General features: G+C 43.0%; 1 long non-coding RNA gene across 1 annotated transcript in view; it reads left to right on the top strand.

Annotated features, from left to right (window-relative positions):
• Positions 1 to 25,922, top strand: part of LOC146830846 (uncharacterized) — a 62,084-nt gene that overhangs the window by 30,815 nt on the left and 5,347 nt on the right. Inside the window, exon 5 of the long non-coding RNA XR_014961201.1 lies at positions 24,104 to 24,181. This is a non-coding gene — a long non-coding RNA (uncharacterized LOC146830846). The remainder of the gene's footprint in view (positions 1 to 24,103; positions 24,182 to 25,922) is intronic.

Raw genomic sequence — 25,922 nt, forward strand, 5'->3', positions numbered from 1 at the left:
GGGATCAGTGTGAGAGAATCATTTGGTAACATCATGTATTTGCTGACAGATAACTGTTTTAAAATCTGTCATGTTGTGAGGTTTTAGTAGGATTAGAATCCAGTCTTTGCTTATATGTTGATTAAATGAGTCATGCCTTGAGATTGATGTGCTGTACTTATATATGTAGATTGTGTGCAGTCCCCTTACCCCTTCCACAGTAGTGAAGGAGTTTTGGTAAAGTCCTAGGATAGTGTTGATTGTCTAAAATCACACTGTGAGTCTGTGTGCATTTGGGTAAGGATTGTGAGAGAAGCATTTGGTAACATCGTGTATTTACTGACAGATAACTGTTTTAAAACCGGTCATGTTGTGAAGTTTTAGTAGCATTAGAAGTCAGTCTTTGCTTATGCGTTGATTAAATTAGTCAGGCATTGACATTAAAGTGTAGTCGTGAAATATGTAGATTGTGTGCAGTTCCTTTACCACTTCCACTGTAGTGAATGAGTTTTGGTAAACTCCTAGGGATAGTGTTGTTTGTCTAGAATCACAGTGTGAGTCTGTGTGCATTTGGGAACCACTGTGAGAGAAGTGTTTGGTAACATTGTGTATTTGCTGACAGATAAGTGTTGTAAAACATGTCATGTTGTCAAGTTTTAGTAGCATTAGAAGACAGTTATGGCTTATGCTTTCATTATATGAGTCAGGCATTGACAGTAAATTGCAGTTGTGAAATATGTAGATTGTGTGCAGTTCCCTTACCACTTGCACTGTAGTGAATGAGTTTTGGTAAACTCATAGGGATAGTGGTGCTTGTCTAGAATCACACTGTGAGTTAGTGTGTATTTGGGATCACTGTGAGAGAAGCATTTGGTAACATCATGTATTTGCTGACAGATAACTGTTTTAAAACCTGTCATGTTGTGAAGTTTTAGTAGGATTAGAATCCAGTCTTTGCTTATGCGTTGATTAAATGAGTCATGCTTTGACACTGATGTGGTGTACTTAAATATGTAGATTGTGTGCAGTACCATTAACTCTGCCAGAGTAGTGAATGAGTTTTGGTAAACTCCTAGGATAGTGTTGCTTGTCTAAAATCACACTGTGAGTCTGTGTGCATTTGGGTAAGGATTGTGAGAGAAGCATTTGGTAACAGCGTGTATTTGCTGACATATACCTGTTTTAAAACCTGTCATGTTGTGAAGTTTTAGGAGCATTAGAAGCCAGTCTTTGCTTATGCTTTGATTATATGAGTCAGGCTTTGACATAAAAGTGCAGTCCTGAAATATGAAGATTGTGTGCAGTTCGCTTACCACTTCCACAGTAGTGAATGATTTTTGGTAAACTCCTAGGTATAGTGGTTGTTGTCTAGAATCACACTGTCAGTCTGTGTGCATTTGAGAACCACTGTGAGAGAAGCATTTGGTAACATCGTGTATTTGCTGACAGATAACTTATTTAAAACCTCTCATGTTGTCAAGTTTTAGTAGCATTAGAAGCTAGTCTTTACTTATGCATTGATAAAATGAGTCAGGGTTTGACACTAAGGTGCAGTATCATGTACTATTCTGTTCACTGTGGCAGAACTGAACATTTAAAAGTTTTACCTAAGCACTGTCCTAGAAGTAGTCTGATTATTTTGTCAGTTTCTAAGTACCAAATAGACTGCTTCAAATGTTTATGCAGTATGGATGTAGTGTTCTAACATACTATGCACTTGTCTTTTACACCTTCAATTCCCTAGTCAGTATCCATACACTTCCAGGAAATATCCTGTCACTTCCTTTGCAGTCCTCTAGAGACCCATTCAACAGCATGCACTAATCCATTCACTGTGCCAAAACCCAAACACTTATAAATTCACCAAGACACTCTCTTTCCAGTACTCTAATGATTCAGTCACTGCCTAAGTATTCATGCATAGAGCCAGGTCTTAGCATGTGGACTTCTTCAAACCCCTATGCACTATGCATGCAGTCCTCTAAGCACCTACACACTTGTCTTTCACACCTTCAATTCCCCAGTCAGTATCCGTTCACTTCCAGCAAACACCCTGTCACTCCATTTGCACTCCTCTAGTGACCCATTCAGCATCATGTACTAGTCCATTCACTGCGCCAAACCCTAATAAATTCACCCAGGCACTCTCCTTGCAGTACTTTAATCATTCTGTCAGTACCCAAGTACTCATCCAGTGACCCAGGCCTTAGTATATGGACTGCTTCAAACCCTTATCCACTATGCATGCAGTCCTCTAACCACCTACACAATTGTCTTTCTCACCTTCAATTCCCTAGTCAGTATCCATACACTTCCAGGAAATACCCTGTCACTCCCTTTGCAGTCCTCTAGTGACCCATTCAGCACCATGTACTAATCCATTCACTGTGCTAAAACCCAAACGCTTATAAATTCATCAAGATACTATCTTTGCAGTACTCTAATCATTCAGTCAGTGCCTAAGTATTCATACACTGAGCCAGGCCTTAGCACATGGACTGCTTCAAACCCCTATGCACTATGCATGCAGTCTTCTAACCACCTATACACTTGTCTTTCACACTTTCAATTCCCTAGTCAGTATCCATACACTTCCAGGAAATACCCTGTCACTCCCTTTGCACTCCTCTAGTGACCCATTCAGTACCAAGTACTAATCCATTACCTCTGCGAAAAGCCTAGCACTTATAAATTCACCTAGGCACTCTCCTTGCTGTACTCTAATAATTCAGTCAGTACCCAAGTAGTCATGCAGTGAGCCAGGCCTTAGCACATGGACTGCTTTAAATGCCTATGCAGTATGGATGCAGTCCTCTAATCACCTACACACTTGTGTTTCACACCTTCAATTCCCTAGTTAGTATTCATACTCTTCTAGCAAACACCCTGTCACTCACCCAGTGTGTCTCCTTATAGTACTGTAATCATTTAGTCAGTTAGCATGTAGTCTTTTAGTGAGGTAGGCTTTAGGGCATGAACTGCTTCAAAGTAGTATGCACTATGCATGTAGTGTTTTAACGATCGTCACACTTGTGGTTCAGGGCTATAGTTTCTTAGTCAGTTTTTATATAAAATGTGTTTGTACAGTAATGGAATAGTATAAATTTGAAAGTTACTAATATATATTTATTTGTGTTTCTTTTTTACAGATACAGAACAGGAGTGTTTCTCATCTGTTTGCACTCTTCTCGTGCAACATTGTTTAGATGAAGGGTCCTTAGGTGTTTCATCATACTTGCTGTGCCGCACCAGTATTTTTTGTTAGGATCCCCTCGTAACAGAACTCTTTGGCAAATCTTGCGAATGAAGAAGGTGGCATTGGTCTTTGTTTGCCCCTTGGAAAAAGTAAAAAATTTCTTCACCACTGAAGAAAAACGTTGTGGGCGTGGTGCCCTCTGCAAAAAAATTTCCTCAGATTCGGTAAATATTTTAAAGCGGCAACATTTAGGGCCCGATTCACAGAACTAACTTAAGACAAAATCCTAAACTTACTACCATTTTGGTATTCACAGAAGGCACTTACTCATTTCGGTATTCACAGAAGTTAGGAGTCCTAACTTTAGGACTCCTAAATGCCTTCTGTGAATACCGAAAGCCTTAAAATTAGGATTTTTCTCAGTTTAGTAGTAGTATAGTTAGGACTCCTACCTTTAGGACCCCTAAATGCCTTCTGTGAATACCGAAAGTCTTAAAATTTGGATTTTTCTCAATTTAGTAGTAGTAAAGTTAGGACTCCTAACTTTAGGACTCCTAAATGCCTTCTATGAATACCGAAAGCCTTAAAATTAGGATTTTTCTCAGTTTAGTAGTAGTATAGTTAGGACTCCTAACTTTAGCACTCCTAAACTGAGAAAAATCCTAATTTTAAGACTTTCGGTATTCACAGAAGGCATTTAGGAGTCCTAAAGTTAGGACTCCTAACTTCTGTGAATACCGAAGTGAGTAAGTGTCTTCTGTGAATACCAAAATGAGTAAGTGCATTCTGTGAATACGAAAATGGTAGTAAGTTTAGGATTTTGTCTTAAGTTAGTTCTGTGAATCGGGCCCTTACAGTTTTTGTAAGTTAAACTTATAAAATGGTGTTCGCTGTATACATTTTACATATCTGTGATTTGTTTCTTGTGGTATTTTGTTGAGAATACCATGTTGTTTTTTTTTAACAATCTTTTTGATTTTCCAGGTCTGTTGTCGACATCCGTGGTTCCCACAGGAGTGTTCCGCCTTGTTATTTTGTATTATTGTTGGTACATTTTGTTTATTAGTTTATTGTTTATATTTATGTTAATAAAAAAATAAAGTTTGAAAATAGTTTATCGTTTATATATTTATTATTATAAAAAATAAAGTTTGAAAAAAAAATAAAAAAATGTTTTGGTTGTTCTCTTAACTGCTGTGTGACTCTTTCTTGTTCTTATTACTGTTATTTGATGGAGTCCACCATGGTGTTAAATTGTGGGGCACTTATCGCTGGAATACTAGTGATATCTGCAGTTTGCACCAACTTCTGAATAGTGTGTTAGATTTATCTCAACTTTACTTCCGTTAAAGTGCTGATAATGAAATGGAGAGTAGCCCTTCCCGACAAGAGGTGCACCTTTGCGATTTATTCTAAATACTAAAATCCTGTATTGTATTGCACTGAGGTATTGGCTGCACTTACAGTGTACACACAAAATCTATTAAGCAATCTCATTGTATTTATATTGATTGGGAATAGTGCGTCAGGTGCTGGATCTTGACGAGATACACTGCTCAGTTTGTATATTGTTGTGCACACGAAAAAAATCACATCACAACTTTCACACCAAATGCAATGCGAAACAAATTCCGGCGTTAGCACCAGGGATTTTACACCTGCTTTCTGCTGGTGTTAAGCAGGACAACTACCTGCACCATGAAAGGGAACACAGCCAAGAGCCACACCAGAACACCCACAGGTGCCATAGAGTCAATGAGCATGATACAGGGATACCCATGAGGGCCAGAAGACTCATCTCAACAACTCCAGGACCGCCAATGCCCCCCAAACCCACATCTTAGTAAGTGTGTCCCTGTGGTCATTGCCTTAGCATGATAGGCACGAGCCCTGCAACATCACAGTGTGCTGTCACCTCAGCGTTGGCAGTGAGCCTGGATGTGTAGCTACATACGCATCCTCCTGCATGCACAACTGGCGTGTGCTGGTCTGTTGTCCACAGGTCAGTGCAGGGGTGTGCCTATCCGGCAAGGGTAACGGGGTGTCTCGGACATGTCCGTGTACAGGAAGTGCGGTAAGTGTGTCTCTGTGTTCTGGTGTGGCCTGTTACAAGAGCCGCAGCAGTCGATGTTGTAAAGTGGCATGCACCACCTCCAAACGGCACTGTGATGTTGTTGTTGGATTGTAGCAGGACATGCGCAAATAGGCATTACAATGGCGTGCCGTACGAGTGCACGAGATACAACAGCTCACCGTACAAAAGTGTGGGGGCTCGTGGGAGGGAGGAGCAGCCGTTTGGCAACATAACACACAGTGAACTCGACCATGTGCCACATGCTGGGCATCTCATCCATGATGACCACGGTCGCAGACATCCCACAACACCAACGACTGGCCTTTGTACACATCCTGTATGAATGCAGCGTGGTTTTCACTTCTATGCTCGTGGTGTGATGTTGGCAGGTTGTGTGACTTATGCTCCTTGTTGGTGTGTTTCATTTTGGCCATTGTTAGTCTATATGTGTGTTGTACTTAATTGTGCATGTGTGCCATTCTGCCCATCTCCCCCCGCCCCCACTCCCTGCTTCTTCCTCTTCCTAGTGCTGTTGTGTTTATAATTTTGTTGCTGCACACATAAATACATGTAAAGAATAAATTAGAATAGTTCCTTGATTCTTTTAGGTTTCAAAACTTCTCTATTGGTTTCTTTTTAATTTTCCATATGAACCATTTTTTTAAATATTCAACAACACATAGAAGTCAGAAGTGCAACGTGTTCTATCAACACACTTTCAATAACATTCCACAATACGTGCAGGTTAAAAGTTCATCAATTTTTTAAAACTTTGCGATATTTTTTTGTAACATTTTCTTGAACATTTAACAACAGATGCAGGCTAAAAGTTGACGATTGTTTTAAGTTCGAACAGTGCCTTCCAAATGCAAGTAGCAGGTGTGGTTGAGCTGAGCAAAGTTTATCCTATGATATGTACTCCACGTTGAAACTGCTTTTTCTTAACCAATCACAAAGATGCTTTTCCACAAAACTAATGTGCACCCTACTTTTAAAAAAGAATGCTTTTCATGATATCTTCAGAGATAAGTTATAGATAGGAATTAGCATTTAAAAAACCTTTGAAATTCACTGAAAAAACCATAGGTTTCATGCACGTTATAGTTAGGAATTGGCATTTAAAAAACCTTTGAAATTCACTGAAAAAACCAAAGGTTTCAGGGGTGTTATAGTTAGCTGGACATTTCCCTCGTACAAAACCCTAGAAATTCCCCTGTTATAGTTAGTTCAGCTAACTATAACTCGCGCCCCCGCAATGCACTGCTGATGACGTCACATATTACATCACTCATGACATGGTCAGTGACATCACTGATGACATCACTGATGATATCTCAAGTGACATCACTGATGACATCACTGATGATGTCATCCATGTGGTAAATTAGTGCATCTTCTCACACCCTAATATAACCTTTGATACACCGACTCAAAATTTCAGACGGCCATTTTTACAACCATAGATACTCCAATACCAATAACTACTCACCCACTCATTGACTTTTAGGTCTACATACATCTCCACTCACTCACCTGTACAGTCACTCATACTTACAGTCACTCTGTGCATTTATACACCTATATAGACACTCACACACCGCCAATCATCCATTGAGGTACTGATACATCTAGTCAGTCATGTAAATAATTAATCACAGTAAAATTTACTCACCTATACAGTTAAAAACACTCAAGTTCACTTACTCATAAAAATACTAACAAATTCTGTGTCTTCCGGCAGAAAAACAAACAGCACATGACACAGATATCCTTGCACTATGGCGCATACAGCCACTCCCAACATCACACACTCTCACATATAGATAGTTATATACTCTTACACACATATACACTGCGTTTCACATATGTAGTTACTGACACATGTACAACTGAGATATACATTCAATCACTAACACACCCATACATACACTCACCCAACCATACAGTCCATCACAGATGCACTCTTAAAAACATGCACCCACTGAATCACCCACTCACACATCTAGTCACAGAGTCACACACACCCTACCTACACAAACACTCAGGCACCCATACAGATACTCAGACAACCAATCAACAACCCATATAGACACTCATATAGCTATTCACAAAACCATGCAGCCACTTATACACCAACGCACAGACACATACAGACATTCACATAGTTTAGTCACTAGTCTGCACTAAGATACATTTAATGACTCACTTATAGACTCAGTTACGCACCTAGAAAATCATCCATTCACACACTTGTACACCCACTTATTTTTCAACAGGCCTTTCCCTATATATATTAAACATAATAAAACTGTTCAGAAACACATACTCAATGGATGACGTCATCAGTGATGTCATCAGTGATGTCATTTGAGATGTCGTCAGTGATGTCATCAGTGATGTCACTGACCATGTCATGAGTGATGTAATATGTGACGTCATCAGCAGTGCATTGCGGGGGCGCGAGTTATAGTTAGCTGAACTAGCTATAACGGGAATTTCTAGGGTTTTGTACGAGGGAAATGTCAGCTAACTATAACACCCCTGAAACCAATGGTTTTTTCAGTGAATTTAAAAGGTTTTTTAAATGCCAATTCCTAACTATAACGCCCCTGAAACCTTTGGTTTTTCATTGAATATATATATATATATATATATATATATATATATATATATATATATATATATATATATATATATATTGAAAGGAAACTCGGCAGCGTCCCCCACCAGAGCGACCACGGCACCAAGGAGTTCACAACACGGCAAGGTCAGTTGGATGTCGTTTTTATTTCATCTTCTTCACCAAGTGCACAACAACAGTCCAAAACCATAATCCTGATACCAAACGTCCTCTTGCAAAAAACGGAAAATCAGGTACGGACCACTCAGCAGTTCAAGTTATGTCGTGCTTTATTTTTCCTCCAGCAACATGACGCGTTTCGACCGGGTTTCCCCGGTCTTGATCACATGACATGTTGAAACCCAATAGTGTTTTTATACAGTTGCACCTTAAAATTAGCTCCTCCCATATCTCACGTGGAGCTAGACAACAGACTAATATTTCATGATGTTAAAAGGCTAAACACTAAAGAACAGCATTGTCTCATTACTATAAAACTTTCCAAAATGGTATTCGCTTTCTGTTATAAAAAACAGTTGCTTACATTATCTACCAAATTTCAATAAAAACAACATATAATACATATTCGTAGTATGGCAAGTGCCCATTTCAAGGGTAGTATCGAATTAACCTAAACGATCATCATGATATTCATATTATTTTACGCCTGTTGACGAACTAAAGTGAACAGTGCCAAATAAGTGCCACAAAGATTAGAAAAAGTGCTATAACAACTGCATTAGTGATAAAAGTAAATGCCAAGTCAACTATTTATGCATAGTAGACTCACTTACTAAATTTGTAAATATATATAGTTTAAAATATATATAAAACAGTACTCAAGTAACACAAATTACATTAAAACTAGTAACAATAACTTAAAAATTAAAATTAAACAATAACTTAAAAAGGTAAATTAACAAAGATATATTAACACACATATATATCACACTACATTAAAATGAAAATGAAAAAACATACAAATTAAAGAAACAATTACAATTGTTTTGTATAAATAATATAAACATTAAAGACATTAATGAAAAAAGAAATTAATAATAAGATAATAACAACAATCCCAAATAAACAACATTAGAAAAAGTGTTGAACTTTAAAGGAGCCAGATTTACTATTATAACTCCAATGTTTGCAAAAGAAGAAAACGTGTTAACTTTGGATGAGTTAGATTTACTATTCCCAGTCCTACCTAATCAACGGACAGCAAGTGTTGGGCTGTGGAAGGATTATATTTACTATTTCCCATCCAATTGAAGCAACAATAGTGTAGGAAAGTACCCTTTTTGTATAGCCACCCCCCACTTTTTGCCCCAATGCTGATGGTTATGACTCTAAAAGTGCACTGGAACCTGCTGCCCAGGGCTCAGTGCCAGTGCTCTCTCCCTAAAACTGATAAGTTTGAATTGGTAACTCCAATTGGCAAAGGCCTTTAACCCCCTAGTTTGCGCCATCCTGAGTGACCCAAGTGAACTACTGACAGCAGGCCTGCCATTGCAGACTGCAGGAGCAGTATAAACTGCTTGAAATTGACTTTGCCCTTGCCACACAAGTCAATGCACAATTTTGAATATATGCCAGCTGCCCCTAAGGAAGGTCTCCTAAATCCCAGGAGGCAGGATGCATTATATTAAAGGTGTGGGTATGTAAGTGCAAACTTATATGTCCATATATTTGCCTTTACCATTAAAGGACACTGCAGGTGATAGACGGTCTATAGGATAACATGTGCTGGTACCTGGGCAAATTCAAGTTTAGCAGCTCCATTATGGTACAGTCTAAATATGTCGTATTTGGTATCAAACAACATGCCTCATTACCCCGACACAAATTTCATGTTGAAGACCATGTGGCGTGCACCCAGGTGGCTAGCTAAGAAGTTGCCCACTTGGTTGCCCCAGCCATTCCTGTGCTCTTACTGGCAGCTTGCATTTGCTGCAGCCAAGACAGTAATCTCACCCCCTGCTTAGAGTTGTGAACTCTCTCTGGAGTCAGAAACAATGGCCTGGATGGGAAGGAGGTCACACCTCATTTCCTGACACGCTGGCTAGTTGTTCTGCTCGATTTTCCCGGTCTTCTTGTATTAACAGGTGATTGAATGTGACTTCAGTCTCTTACCATTCAAGCCTAAGGGTTAGAGTAGTGAATGGAGCCTATTTACTAGGCACTTCGACATGATTCTGTGCTCTTCCCCATAGATCAGGGCTTGCACATATAGCCTAGGGGATAGATTCGTTAGTATTAGGGATAACCTGTCCTGTAGTGAGGGTATTTCATGGAGCCGTGCTGAATTCAGGCCTGGTAGGCCTCAAACGGGAGAGACTCCATCTTTCTTTCTGCTCTGGCAGCTTGGGATTCTTCTAGGTCAAACGTAATGTTTTAGTTATGAGGTGTTATTCGCTTGGAGAGAACCGGTTCAGGCCGGCCCTTATCGAAGGATTGTATTTTTCTTCATGCCGAAGACACTACATCAGGCCGGCCGGCTGGGAACGTGTCCTTGGTACGGGGAGGTACAAGAATTTGGTGGGCGGCAGGTTACGGGCCGGAATTTTCCATGAGGAAACGCACCTCTATATTAGTGAAAGTCTGAGGCAGTTACATGTTCAGTCCGTAGGCGGCATCTAGCCGTTAGCAGTAAAGCTACTACTTATTCCAGGGAAGACAGACGCCATCTTGAAGGCGGAGAAGAACTGAGAGACAGATGCTTTCCTAACAGAATAACCAGAGAGGAGAGAGTAGCCGATAAGGAAGAGGTCCCAGTGACTCGGAGAAGGGTGATTCCAGGCGAGCCGAGGCACAGACGAGAAGGGAGCCTAGATGACCACTGAGTGCAGGCTACATACTACTAAGGTGATGTCGACCCTTTCTTATTAGAGTGTACAACTTAATCTTTCACTTTTCTTTGCAGGTTATGTGTTATATCGTAATGTTATGTGATTGTATATGCAATGAGTAATAAAGTATCCAGTTTGTAGTGAACCAACATGTGCTGTGTGTTCTTGTATAAGAGGGTAGCCTATTCTTCTAGTCAGCTGCGGCTACATGAACAGATGTTAACCCTGATCAGGTAAGTGGTAACTGATTAAGGGAAAGAGGAGCCCCTCAAACCTGAGAACAGGCTATGCCCAAACTGGCAATCCTTGTGTGATCTGATGAATAGTGAGACTGATTCCCTTTTTGTATGTTATGGTGATCATAGGATGAACTGTCGTATGAAACTGCCATCTAGGTAGAGAGGTCTGGATTCGTAGGGGATCGCGAGGCCGCCAATTGTGCTGAGACTGCCGTCTGGATAGAGAGGTCTGGGTTCGTATGGGACCGCGAGGCCGCCACTTGTGATACTGTCGTATGGGCAGAGAGGTCTGGGTTCGTATGGGACCGCGAGGCCGCCACTGGTGATACTGTCGTATGGGCAGAGAGGTCTGGGTTCGTATGGGACCGCGAGGCCGCCACTTGTGATACTGTCGTATGGGCAGAGAGGTCTGGATTCGTAGGGGATCGCGAGGCCGCCGATTGTGCTGATACTGTCGTATGGGCAGAGAGGTCTGGGTTCGTATGGGACCGCGAGGCCGCCACTTGTGATACTGTCGTATGGGCAGAGAGGTCTGGGTTCGTATGGGACCGCGAGGCCGCCACTTGTGATACTGTCGTATGGGCAGAGAGGTCTGGATTCGTAGGGGATCGCGAGGCCGCCGATTGTGCTGATACTGTCGTATGGGCAGTGAGGTCTGGGTTCGTATGGGACCGCGAGGCCGCCATTTGTGATACTGTCTTATGGCCAGAGAGGTCTGGGTTCGTATGGGACCGCGAGGCCGCCACTTGTGATACTGTCGTATGGGCAGAAAGGTCTGGATCCGTATGGGATCGCGAGGCCGCCGATTGTGAGATCTTGGTATGCATAGTAGGAATCCCCTGTCCTTAGGTGATAGATTTATGTGGTTGTAGGATTGTAAATAGGTTCTAGGGAGGGGGTAACGTTCTGGCTGGGTTAGTGAGGCTCTGATGAGCGAGTTCTATCTGATCAGAAAACCCAAGCAGAACATTTGGTGTCACGAACCGTTTACGAAACCTGTGTGCGTTGTGGTTATATTGTATTTGCCTTTGGTGCGTGCGTGGTTTTGTTAGTATATTATTTGTATCTACCTGCGTGTAGTTTTCTTTTCTCTTTCTTCTTTTTCTTTTTCTCTTTTTCTTTCTTTTCAAAAATGTTTTCTAGAAAGTCTAAATCTACTTTTAAGTTGCCCGTTGATATCCCCGGCTGGGATTCAACGCCTTATGAAGCCTTAGCCCGTGAGTGGGCTGATTCTACTGGTTTGAGTGAGAATTGGAATTCTTTTTTGGACCTGGCGGAGCCGGCTAATGTGATTACTTGCTTACAGAAGGCGCCGGTAGCTAAGGGTGATGAGCTTCCCGTTTTAGGGCGCAGAGGTTGGATTGTTCTGTCTGCGTACAGGATTCTCCATGAGAGGTTGTTGAAGTTGCAGAACTTGCATAAGGATTTGGAAGCGAACTTTGTTGAGATTCAGAATGCTCATACTTTGTTGCGGTGTCAAAATAAGTTGCTTGCTGATAAACTTGAGACGTACCAAACTATTGCCGAGAGGGCGGCTGTGCGAATTGCTCGTTATAAATACAAAAATCGGCGTGGTCGGGTTTCGACGCGGAAGGTGCGTCTGGTCGTGGCGAAAGCCGGACTGGATTGGAATCCTGATGAATGGGATGGTAATATCTGGAACTCGAGTGATTCTCCTTCCTCGGGTGAGGAGTCTGCCAAGCGCGAGTCCTCTCGCTGCGGCCGTGCTTGTAAATCTGCTTCTTGCGCCTCTGATGGTGCACCCCGTGATTCCGCTCGTCCTTCGAGCGGGGTCAATGCTTCTTCCACTGATTGTTCCTCTACGTGTACTGGTCGAGCTCCTTGTGATGCTCATCCCGCGGTCTCGGTGCATCCAGTTTTTCGACGGAAGGTGCAGCAGGCTCCCGGTGCTCCGAATGGTATTGCTTTAGACTCTTTGGAGGATTTTACTCAACAAGAAATTAGTGATATTTTGCAACGATTTCGGCAGCGAGTTGGTGAGCCCTTGCTCACATGGATGGTGCGCCTTTATGAACTGGGCGCTGCTGGCATTATGTTGGATGCTGGCGATTGTTTGAAGTTTTGTTCCTTGAGTTCGGATTCTACTGTACAGGATCATTTTCGTAACTTTAATGGTGGTGGTCAAATTTCTTTGCTTCAATTGGCGACTGAGGGTTGTAATCAAAAATATCCTACTGAGTCTGACTGGCCTGTGAATGACAAACCGTGGTATACTTTGCGCGATGCTGCGCAACGTCTCAAAGAGGAGGTGATGAAAACGGCAATTTTTCTGAATACTGCTGACCGGTTGCTTGATGCTTTCTTGACATCTTCTGTGCGGAATCGTATTATTCGTTCTTCCCCTGTTGCTTATAAGCAGGTCATGATGACTTTATTGATTAATCAGACTAGTAACATGTTATCTGTGGTGCTGGAATCGGTACGCCAACTCGGTGAGTTGGGTGAGTGGTTTAAACCTGAACGGCAGTCCCGGCCTGACACTCGTACTCCTGGTGAAAATAAATTTACTAGACGTGATATGTTTCTTGCTCTTTTGGCTGATGGTGTGCGAAAGGAGGACATTGATGGTGAGACTACTTCTCGTTTGTGGGAAATGTTTCGCAAACGTGGCTTGGATCGAAAGGAGGGTGCCCGGCGTGTTCGGACAACTGAGTGTGATCGTGGTTTCTCTGACGGTAGCGGTGATGACGACCGCCGTGGGCGCTCTGATCGTCGTGATGATCGACGTTATGCGCGTGATTTGTCCCCCCGTCATGAGAGAGACAGGGAGAGAGAGGGGGAAAGAGAGAGGGGGAGAGATGATTGTGTTAACAGCAGACGTAGAGATGATAGGGATCAATCCCCTGAGTTGAGAAGGAGAGAGGATCGACACATATTGGCCGATCGAAACCCGCAGTACAATGCAGGGAACAGTAATCCATTCCGTAATGGAGATGGATATGAACAGGAGGTATCGATACCTAGGAACCGTGAGAGTCTTTATCCTGATTTATCCTGGTACACAGAACACAATAAAAAGGACTAGGAAATAGGTCAAGCTCCAGTACACAGATGGGCTCACAGAGATAATAGACCCTATGTAGATATTGATATTTATTGGAGACATCGTAATATCCAAAGGGCCCGAGCATTGGTAGATACAGGAGCAGAGGCCACTCTTATTCATGGAAAATCAAAGAAGTTTAAAGGTCAGCCTTTTACAATTACCGGATTAGGTGGAAAGGAAACTCCCGCAGTTCAAACCTTACTTGAAATGAGAATAGGTAGAATTCCTAGAAAAGAATACTCTGTATTAGTGGTGCCACTCTTAGAATTCATAATTGGAATTGATATTTTGAAAGGAATGACTTTGCACTTAGATGATGGATGTTACCAATTTGGAACTAAACATTATATATCGTCCAGGCCTGTACGGGTTGGTCGTTTAAGAATGCCCCCCATAAAAGTTCCCCAGGCGACAAAAGTGGTTCGTCAGAAGCAGTATCGTATTCCAGGTGGTCATGAAGAGATTAGTACCACTATTCAGGAGTTGGTGGATGCAGGAGTTATAACCCCAGTTACTTCTGCTTGGAATAATCCTGTTTGGCCTGTACGTAAGAGTGATAATTCTTGGCGCATGACTGTTGATTATCGAGAATTGAATAGACACACACCCCCTTTGACTGTTGCAGTACCGGATGTTATTACCCTAATTGAAAGAATCCAAAAACATCCAGGTACATGGTATGCGTCCATTGATATTGCTAATGCTTTCTTTTCGATTCCGATTGCCCCTGAGTGTCAGGAACAATTCAGTTTTACGTGGAACGGGCGTCAGATGACGTTTAGAAGTCTTCCTCAGGGCTATGTGCATAGTCCTACGATATGTCACCGGCTGGTGGCAGAGCATCTGGCTGAGGTACCAGTTCATCCACAAATTCAGATATGTCACTATATTGATGATATTTTGATCCAAGGTGAATCACAAGAGGAAGTTCAGACCCAATTGGATAGAGTCATTGAGTGCTTGCGTGAGAAAGGTTGGGAAATCAACCCGGATAAATTACAAGGTCCGTCCCAGGCTGTGAAATTTTGGGGAATTAATTGGCATGAAGGGCACCGAGAAGTGATCCCTCAGGTTAAACAGAAAATTCTTGATTTTGCAGTTCCGAGAAATAGGAAAGAAGCCCAAAGCTTCATTGGTTTGTTTGGATTTTGGCGCCAGCATATTCCTCATTTGAGTCAAATATTGGCCCCTTTGTACCAGGTCACTCGTAAAAAGAATGCATTTGAATGGGGTAAACCACAGCACGATGCGTTCAGTCTGGCTAAAGAAGCAATTCAGCATGCTCTGGATTTATGGCCTGTATGTGATGGTGATGTGGATTTGAATGTGTCTGTACAAGGCCTTTATGCGAATTGGAGTTTGTGGCAGAAACAAGGCAAGAGTAGAGTACCGTTAGGTTTCTGGACCAAAAAGTTACCTGATGCTGGTGAGCGTTATACACCTTTTGAGAAACAGTTACTTGCATGTTATTGGGCTCTGGTGGATACCGAGCAATTGACTTTGGGACATGATATAGTTTTGCGACCTGAAATTCCTATCATGCAGTGGGTTATGAGTTCGCCGAAAACTCACCGGATTGGACACGCTCAAGAGGCGAGTGTGATTAAATGGAAATGGTATATACAAGACAGGGCACGTGTGGGACAAAAAGGAGTTGCATCTTTGCATGAGCAGGTGGCACGGGCGCCATCAACTGAAACTGAGAGTGAATGTTCCGTACCTTTAGTACAGGAGTCTCCTGTTAAGTGGGGTAAACCTTTTGATGATTTGTCCGCAGAGGACAGAAACCATGTCTGGTTTACGGATGGTTCAGCAAGGTTCATAGGGACGAAACGGCATTGGAAGGCAGTGTCCTATAATCCGATCACACAAAAATTGCTGAGTACAACTGGTGAGGGTAAGAGCAGTCAATTTGCTGAACTCTATGCTGTTTATCAAGTTCTGAAACAAGAGTTACCTGGCACATGTCATATTTTTACCGATTCTTGGTCTACTGCCAATGGACTGGCAGTTTGGTTACCGACTTGGCATTCCCATAGTTGGAAAATCCATTCCAAGGAATTGTGGGGAAAAGAATTATGGCAGGAGATTTGGGAAATGCTCCCACAGAGTACTGTTACAATCTTCCATGTGGATGCTCATACCCCGATAGACTCTCTTGACAAATTCTTTCATAACATTGCAGATGAGAAATCTAAAATTGCTGAGGCAGTGGTGGACACGCAATATTCTGATATTGCGGGATTGGCGAAATGGGCCCACCAGAAAGCAGGACACTTTGGAGAAAAAGCCACTAGCAGGTGGGCTGCTGAACGAGAAATTTATATTCCCCTAGATTTAATTAAAAATGTTATTCTACATTGTCCCATTTGTCAGCATATCAGGCAGCGCAAAGTGCCCCAAATTGTTAAAGGTCATTTACATCGCGGGAAATTGCCCGCTCAAATTTGGCAGATTGATTACATTGGTCCACTTCCTATGAGTAGGAATTGTCAATATGTTTGCACTATTGTTGATACATACAGTGGCCTGTTGGTGGCCCTTCCCTGTAAGCAAGCTACTCAATTGAATACTATTAAAACATTGGAATTGATTATGATGTATTATGGTGTGCCATTCCAAATTCAATCTGATAATGCATCCCATTTTCGTGGAAGATTGGTACAGGAATTCTGTGTGGAAAACAATATTGAATGGGTATTTCATATACCATATTATCCACAGGCCTCGGGTCTTGTGGAGAGGTTGAATGGACTGCTAAAAGACCAACTTCGCAAATTAACAGATGACAAGTATAAGAATTGGCGAGATTTTTTTGCCTCAAGCGCTATTGATTTTGAATAACCGTCCTTTTCTAAATGCTGAATCCCCACTTATGCGTTTGTTTCCTCCGAATGTTGATGCTCAACCTAATGAGATCAGGGAGACTGTGATGTACTGGGAGATTACTCCCGGAGCTTTGGCTCCATGCAGAGCGACCCCAGGGGCGGCAAGTTTAGACTTGCATGCCATGGATGACACCATTATAAAAAGTAAAGATCGAGTCATCCTTGAAACAGGTGTTGGTGTTCAGATACCACCTGGAAATTTCGGATTAATTGCCCCTAGATCGGGGCTGGCTGTAAAAGGCATTCAGGTGCTTGGAGGAATCATTGATAGTGATTATCAGGGAGAGATTAAGGTGCTCCTGCTGAATAGCAGTGAGGTTGACTTACTGATACATAAAACTGACCGAGTGGCTCAATTGCTAATAATGCCTGTGTTCAGCGGTGAGATCACAAAAGGCACTGCCCCAACGTTGCTAACGGTACGAGGCCAGAAAGGTTTTGGCTCCACAGATAATCCTGGGGCCAGAGTTTGGGTGCAGTCGCCTAAGAATCCCCCTGAACAAGCAGAAGTGATTGCAACCGGTCAGGACAATACCATTTTAGTTATGAGACCAGGGAAAGATAGCTGGGAAGCAGTCCCGGCTGACAAATGTTACTTACGAGAATGAATAATGCCTGTATTTGATTCTTTTTCAGATCATTCTTTGGACTGTTGCTGCAGGATGTGTCGGCATTGGACTCCTTTTGGGATGGTACGACGAGAGAAGAGGGATCCCATCAAACCGGGCTGAGTTGAGAACCCGAGTGTCGCGTTCCTTCGCTGCGTGGGATTCGTCGCCAAACTTTTGGGTTACATTGGCCAAGCAAGTGACGAAGACCCCTCATTTCTGCTTGACACCGATGAGATCGGTAACTGATATATTGGCAACTTGTTTGGTTGCTGTCCCTGCTTCATTGGAGACCCTGACTCATATTTTTAATATAACAAATGCTCGTCCCAATGTTCTTCTGGGCGATTTCGCTGCCCATGAGTATTGCCCCTTGTGTACTGTACTGTCAGACCCGATACCGCCTGTCCAGTCCCAAATAGTTACCTATAATATCACACAAGGTGATTTATGTTTTTTCCTTACTTGTGATCCTAGTGCGATTTCTGAATGTATGCGTTTAAAATTGAAAGGTGCCACCTCATTCACCGCTCATGAACGAACTTTGTGCTTTCAAAGGACACCGAAAACATGTACTTCTGTTCAGAACAACATGACTTGCAAGAGTATGGTAGTTACCCCCAGTCACTATCGCACGATGTTACTACCTGCCGGATGGCTTTTCTCATGTGGTAATACTTCCTGGCCATATATCCCCGCAAATATTTCTGGAGGCCCTTGTGCCATTACTAGACTGAGCTTGCTCATGTTTTCCTCACATCCGAATGCCAACTCTCGTGTGATTCGAGATACAGTGAGGTTACAGGATGATTGTGACTCATCTTTGCATTTATATTCCAAGTCTGAATACCTTAGCCTGGCTGTTTCAATTGTTGGTGTTCCTGCTTTGGCAGTTTATAATGCCAAATCTATTGAGAAAATGGCCTGCTGGATGGTAAAATCCATCAATCATACTTCTACAATCCTGTCTGACATGCTATTAGACGCCCAGGGTGAACGTAGAGCTATCTTGCAAAATCGAGCGGCCGTTGATTATCTTTTGCTTAAACATGGACACGATTGTTCTGATTTTGAGGGTCTTTGTTGTTTTAACTTGTCGGATCATACAAAATCCATTCAGGTTCACATTGACAAATTACATGACTTGACAGAAGAAGTTAGAAAACACATTGACCAGGGCTGGTTTGACTGGCTCTTTAATTGGTTACCTGATTTACATATGTTACGTCAAATATTAGGAGGTATTCTGATTACTATCGGCATTTTGATTTCTATCTGTTGCTTTATTCAGTGTATTCCTTCACTACTTCAATTCTGCACACCTGGTACTAGACATAGATCAGTTAGTCTTGTTTCATATTATTCTTCCATAGATATTAGTTCTGTTTAATGAATGTATAATAGACTGAAGTCAAGGGTGAAATGTTCTGCTCGATTTTCCCGGTCTTCTTGTATTAACAGGTGATTGAATGTGACTTCAGTCTCTTACCATTCAAGCCTAAGGGTTAGAGTAGTGAATGGAGCCTATTTACTAGGCACTTCGACATGATTCTGTGCTCTTCCCCATAGATCAGGGCTTGCACATATAGCCTAGGGGATAGATTCGTTAGTATTAGGGATAACCTGTCCTGTAGTGAGGGTATTTCATGGAGCCGTGCTGAATTCAGGCCTGGTAGGCCTCAAACGGGAGAGACTCCATCTTTCTTTCTGCTCTGGCAGCTTGGGATTCTTCTAGGTCAAACGTAATGTTTTAGTTATGAGGTGTTATTCGCTTGGAGAGAACCGGTTCAGGCCGGCCCTTATCGAAGGATTGTATTTTTCTTCATGCCGAAGACACTACATCAGGCCGGCCGGCTGGGAACGTGTCCTTGGTACGGGGAGGTACAAGAATTTGGTGGGCGGCAGGTTACGGGCCGGAATTTTCCATGAGGAAACGCACCTCTATATTAGTGAAAGTCTGAGGCAGTTACATGTTCAGTCCGTAGGCAGCATCTAGCCGTTAGCAGTAAAGCTACTACTTATTCCAGGGAAGACAGACGCCATCTTGAAGGCGGAGAAGAACTGAGAGACAGATGCTTTCCTAACAGAATAGCTGCGGCTACATGAACAGATGTTAACCCTGATCAGGTAAGTGGTAACTGATTAAGGGAAAGAGGAGCCCCTCAAACCTGAGAACAGGCTATGCCCAAACTGGCAATCCTTGTGTGATCTGATGAATAGTGAGACTGATTCCCTTTTTGTATGTTATGGTGATCATAGGATGAACTGTCGTATGAGACTGCCGTCTAGGTAGAGAGGTCTGGATTCGTAGGGGATCACGAGGCCGCCAATTGTGCTGAGACTGCCGTCTGGGTAGAGAGGTCTGGGTTCGTATGGGACCGCGAGGCCGCCACTTGTGATACTGTCGTATGGGCAGAGAGGTCTGGGTTCGTATGGGACCGCGAGGCCGCCACTGGTGATACTGTCGTATGGGCAGAGAGGTCTGGGTTCGTATGGGACCGCGAGGCCGCCACTTGTGATACTGTCGTATGGGCAGAGAGGTCTGGATTAGGGGTGGGCGGAATTTGCGTAATCGCGTTACGCAAATCTCCGCGAAACGGTAAAAAATCTCCACGAACACGCAGAAATTCCGCGAACGCGCGGAATTGCTTGTTCGCGATACTTTTTTCCTGTTCGCGATCGCTGTTTGCGTGCTCGGGGTGAAATATCTCGCGAACACGCATATTGAGACCGCGAACAAGCAAAAATTACGCGAAGTCGCGGAACGCAGATTTTTGGGCAATTTCGCGTTCTCCGCGGAACGCGAAATTACCCAAATTCCGCAAATTCCGCGAACGGAACGGAATTTACCGCCCAGGCCTAGTCTGGATTCGTAGGGGATCGCGAGGCCGCCGATTGTGCTGATACTGTCGTATGGGCAGAGAGGTCTGGGTTCGTATGGGACCGCGAGGCCGCCACTTGTGATACTGTCGTATGGGCAGAGAGGTCTGGGTTCGTATGGGACCGCGAGGCCGCCACTTGTGATACTGTCGTATGGGCAGAGAGGTCTGGATTCATAGGGGATCGCGAGGCCGCCGATTGTGCTGATACTGTCGTATGGGCAGAGAGGTCTGGGTTCGTATGGGACCGCGAGGCCGCCATTTGTGATACTGTCTTATGGGCAGAGAGGTCTGGGTTCGTATGGGACCGCGAGGCCGCCACTTGTGATACTGTCGTATGGGCAGAAAGGTCTGGATCCGTATGGGATCGCGAGACCGCCGATTGTGAGATCTTGGTATGCATAGTAGGAATCCCCTGTCCTTAGGTGATAGATTTATGTGGTTGTAGGATTGTAAATAGGTTCTAGGGAGGGGGTAACGTTCTGGCTGGGATAGTGAGGCTCTGATGAGCGAGTTCTATCTGATCAGAAAACCCAAGCAGAACACTAGTGAAGTGGCATCTCAAGAAGGAGAGCTTCAAAGGCTGCACCGCATGTGATATGCAACCAGGCTGCCTCCCAAAGGAGGAAACAGCCCTCACCCTGGCACCAGGAACATCTGCACCTGGACAGGTGGGAAAATTAGGTATTCAGGAGATGTACAGCCCCATACTTCATACTTCATACTTCTAGGGTAGGTTGACTGGCCTGTACAACTAAGGAAGACTTCTGGGTAGAAAATCTGACTTACCACCTTGGGTGTGGTCACCTCAGGGGCAGATTAGCTGCTAGGGCTAGTAGCTCATTGGCCACTTGCACCCACACCCCTGACACCCCTAAGTATAGGATGTAAGGGCTAACCATGACACCAGAACCTCGGTTCTGAACCAACTTGTATCAGAGAGTGCAAAAAGGAGACCTGAGTCTCGAAAACAGGACTTGCACAAGCCAAAGGATGAATAGTTACGCTCCATCTGTGGCTACACTCCTGGAACTGCACTACCGAGACTAGTCCTAGGCTAAAGCACCGTTGCCTCAGACAGAGGGACCTGGGTGAGAACCTCAGACTCCCCTAGCCTAGTGGCACTAGTCCGCGGCAAACTGCAGGTTAAACAATGTTCCGGATCCAAAGAATCGCTGGCCATCGGGTCCTTCGAGGGTTCACCCAAATCTAGATTGTCTACTGCATTGTGGGAACTGTAGCCCTGCCCTCCATGACATTTCAGGCAGCTACCATGTTCCCCAGAACCTCCAGACGTTGAAGCACCCATCTGCTATACTTACCACTGCCAAGGATTGTTAATCGCCAGTCCAGAAACCAACCCCTTCACTCGATTTTGCAGGTAGAGGGAACTCCATACAACTTTCGTCCAACGTCAGCAGCATCTCCATTGCTGATATTTTGCACCCGATTCTCCCGCAGCACAGTATAAGCGGTAAAAGCAGCTCTCCCACAGCTCCTGTTCAGCACCAGCGACAGCCAGGACAACTCTGCACCTGGGCTCTACAGGCCAGGTAGAATTGAACAGTAGCTGCTTGGCTCTGGGACACGCATCTCCTTTACCCACCTTGGGTTCAACGCTGACAGGTTCAGTGATGCAACCTTACCTGTTGACTTGCACCATTGTGTTGCAGAGATGGTAAGGACCCACCTCCTTGTGCCCTACCTGTCGTTCAGGCATTATAGCTTACCAAGTTAAATCGTTTTTTGCTGGTGCGACTGTTTATGAAGTCGCAGCTGTGGAAGCACCGGTGGTTGTTTTTTGATTTCTGGGGACGGGCTAGGCATTCTTTTACAAAGTGCCCTGCTTTACTGCAATAAAAAAACTGATTCAGTTTTCTGCTCTTATCCTTTTCATCTTTTGTCAACGGTCCTCGAATAGAACCAATTTGCATTGGTTCGGTGGAGTCAGGTGAGGCCCTAGCTTGGGAATCGCCCCTATTCTTTTCTGAAAATTGATCAGCTTAGCGTCTGGGTGTTTTCCATTCTCAACCTTCTTTTAATAAATCCGATGATTTAACTTGACCACTAAATTGATAAACTTGGCACAGTCATCTGGTGGTTCTAAGATATGTGAGAGTAAGTCTTTCAGCTCATCCATAAGTCCCCGATAGAAGAGAGCTATTATTTTATTTTCTGGCCACTTTGCTTCTATACCCAGCTGGTTAAAAGCTTTAATGTAATGTAAGAGATCCGATACCTATGTCTTAGACTCAATAATTCATTCTCTGCCACCTGCAAAAAGGCGTGACAAGATATGTGTTTTTGCATGGCCTCTTGTAAGTGCAGTAAATTATAAAACAGAGGGTCATGCTTGACTAACGGAATTGACTACATCGCAGTGTCCCCAACTAAGCATGAAAGAAAAAAAGCCACCTTGATAGTGTTATCGGGAAGCGCCATTGTTCTAGCCATGAAATGTAAGTGGCATTGAATCATGAAAAAGCCAAACTTTTGACTATCTCTGGCGGGCCTAAAGGAACAGGCACAGGAGTTACCACTTGAATCTGCGTAGGCGATGTGAAAGCGGAATTGGCGGATGCCAAGGCGCCACCAGAAGCAGAAAAGGCAGGGGTTTTCAGAATGTTTTTGTCTTACCGTGAGTGGGAGGTGACACCCGATGGTTGTCTCTTTTAGTCAACTGATCTTGGATTGAGGCCATGTCTTGCCTTAGCATTTTGTTTTCCATCTGAAAAGTTGCTAACATATTGGCTACGTCTTACAGAATTATTTGCGAGTTCATTTCATATGGGCAACGTTAAATTTGTGGGCCTCATGTTCTGACATGTTCAGCGATGGAACCTTACCTGTTGACTTGCACCATGGTGTTGCAGAGACAATAAAGACCCACCTCCTAGTGCCCTATCTGTAATTTGGGGATTACAGCTTACTCTGAGAATTACGTTGTCTTCCCCGTCATGTTGTCCTGTTGTCAACCTTTACAAAATGGGACGGAGTTACCAGAGGAATCTATATATGAGCTAAACCCTCATCCACCCTCCATGAAGTGAGATCTATGACTCTTTGATCAATTGGAAGGCCGTTTTTGGTAAGAATGCGATGTTCGGGAAAATCTTCTCTGACTGGAAAAGTGTTGTACTGGTTGATTACTGAAAGACATACAAATCAGGATCACACATACAAAGATATATGAATACACCCTTCATGAGTGTAATCATTATACAAACATTTGGCATCTCTGGATTTATGATATAGGTTTAATCTTTCTATGATTGTTTTTACAGAAGTTGCATCATTTCTGCATAATACCTGCTAGACTTCATGAATTACAAAACATATGTGCATCAAAGGAATTGTCCGTAACAGCGCCACTGTTTTTATCACAGCCTTTTGAGATCCTTGGATTGTGTGAAGAACACAATGTCAAACAACATTTAGTAACCTTTATAAATGTCCACAAAAACATCCATGCGTTTGTGCCATGACTATTAGCATGCACAAGTTATGCATTAATGTTCTTGACCCTGGGTTAGTTGTGTGTTAATATTAATGCCTTTAAGCGCGAGTCATAATATCCCAAAATATCTGTGTTACCTGGGCCAGGAGTTACCCGTTCTGTTACATGATGAGTTTTCAGTTTTACCTATTCTTGTCTTTTTTTTTTATCAATTAAGCCCTTATAATTCTTGTGTTTTCTCCTACAGCTCTGCCACAGGGCAAGCCACCAACTGAGTCAGGAATGTCAAAAGCATCAGGGGCTTCATGACGCTGAGCTGGAGCAGGTCGGTGTGTGCTGTTTGAGTCCTCTATAAAAAGCGTGTTGGCGGACCGGCGCAGTTTAAATAGACCGCGTCTCTGACCGCACCCAAGATGGCTGGCGAGACCATCAAATCCTGCAAGATTTCAGCCCGAGCTATCACAGGGAAAATACTTGCAAACAATGTATGTACTCAGTCCATAGTCATAGCTCTCTGTGCAATTATGTTGTTTTATTAGTCCTGTACCTTTGGCAAAATGGGAGGCTCAGATAACTGTTACCATTATGACTCCCAGTGCAGGGGCCTGAGATAACCATCAAAATACATGACATTACTCTTGGCCAGCATGATACCAACCAAGCACATAATTGTAAATAACAATAATTAGTACAACAATGATTTCGATTTATATACAATTAGTGACACACAATGACATCAGATATGGGACTTCTGACACATGCACCTAGGCCTGCAAGTGACCGATTGTCATTACCACTTTTCCCATTGACCGCAATGCAAAAGTTCTGCAGTATTATGTTTTCTTCTAAAATCCATTACTCTGATTATATGTATCTGATCTCGTTCGTTTTGGTGTCTAAATCTGATTTATTTTTATAATTTGGTGTTGGAATTTTTTTTAGTCATGTCAATTACCTATCGTCTATGTTGGCACTCTAAAATACTTAAACCAAAGGAAATGATGGACGGAGTGTTGAACATTGCAAGCACTCACCCCCAGTCAACTGATCTGGGTTTAATCCATCACCGTTCTTTAGCCCACTCTGCCACCCCAGTTCAGACATGGCACTCTAAAATGGTTAACAGATGTTCCTCTAGTAAGGCCTGACTGCTCTTTGCCACGCCACTAGGACTGAGCTCAGGATTTATTATTGTGAATCCAAAGACCATCTTTGGGGTCTGTGAGAGGCGTGAAAGTTAAGCAGCATCACCACATAATACTTCACCTTCCTACCAATAGGGAATGTGCTGGACTTTGGAGAGGTTAGATTTACTGTTTCCATTCCAATATAAGCAACCATCGGAAAAAGTGTTGGGCTTTGAGGGGTTATGTTTATTATCCCCATTTCAATCTGAGCAACAGTAGGAAGAGTGTTGGACTTTGGAGTGGCAACATTTTCTATTCCATTTCAATGTAAGGGAAAGCAGACACATTGTTGGACTTTAGAAAAGTTAGAATTACCGGAATCTATTCACAAACTGGATTTTGCAGTACATTTTGTAGTACTACATAATGTACTACAAAATGCTATTCACAAACCTACATAGGGAAGTTGACCCTTCTGTCTTTCCTATATTTTTCCGTGCGGATATCTCCTTCCCTAGTGTGAAGTCCCTGCACACTTAAGTATATGTTTTACTAGTAAATGTGGGAAGGACAGAATAGAGTAGCTAGAAAATGGGGAATACTTACAACTAAAGAAAAGGGGAATAGGGAGGCATACAGAAGGTTTAGTGGAGAATCAGGGAAGGGTTCAGGAGGGACATCTACCCACCTATAAAAGCGTAAGCCCATTCCTATTCACAAACTGTCCTTCTAAAGTTACTACAGCCACAAAGGGACGTACAAATGGTTGTAAACTACTCCACCGCAAAGGTGAATTAGTCCAGCACTAGAGATGGCCAAGCACTGTTACTGCAACATCCTTCCATAGAATGAATGTAGTTAGGGACTTACAATAAAACCGATTAGGAAATAATGTTAAAATACAATAAATTAATTAACGTAGTTTAAAATATAAATCAA

Source organism: Triturus cristatus, chromosome 5_1 (genome assembly GCF_964204655.1).
Source record: "Triturus cristatus chromosome 5_1, aTriCri1.1, whole genome shotgun sequence".
In the NCBI taxonomy this organism is placed as follows: Eukaryota; Metazoa; Chordata; class Amphibia; order Caudata; family Salamandridae; genus Triturus; species Triturus cristatus.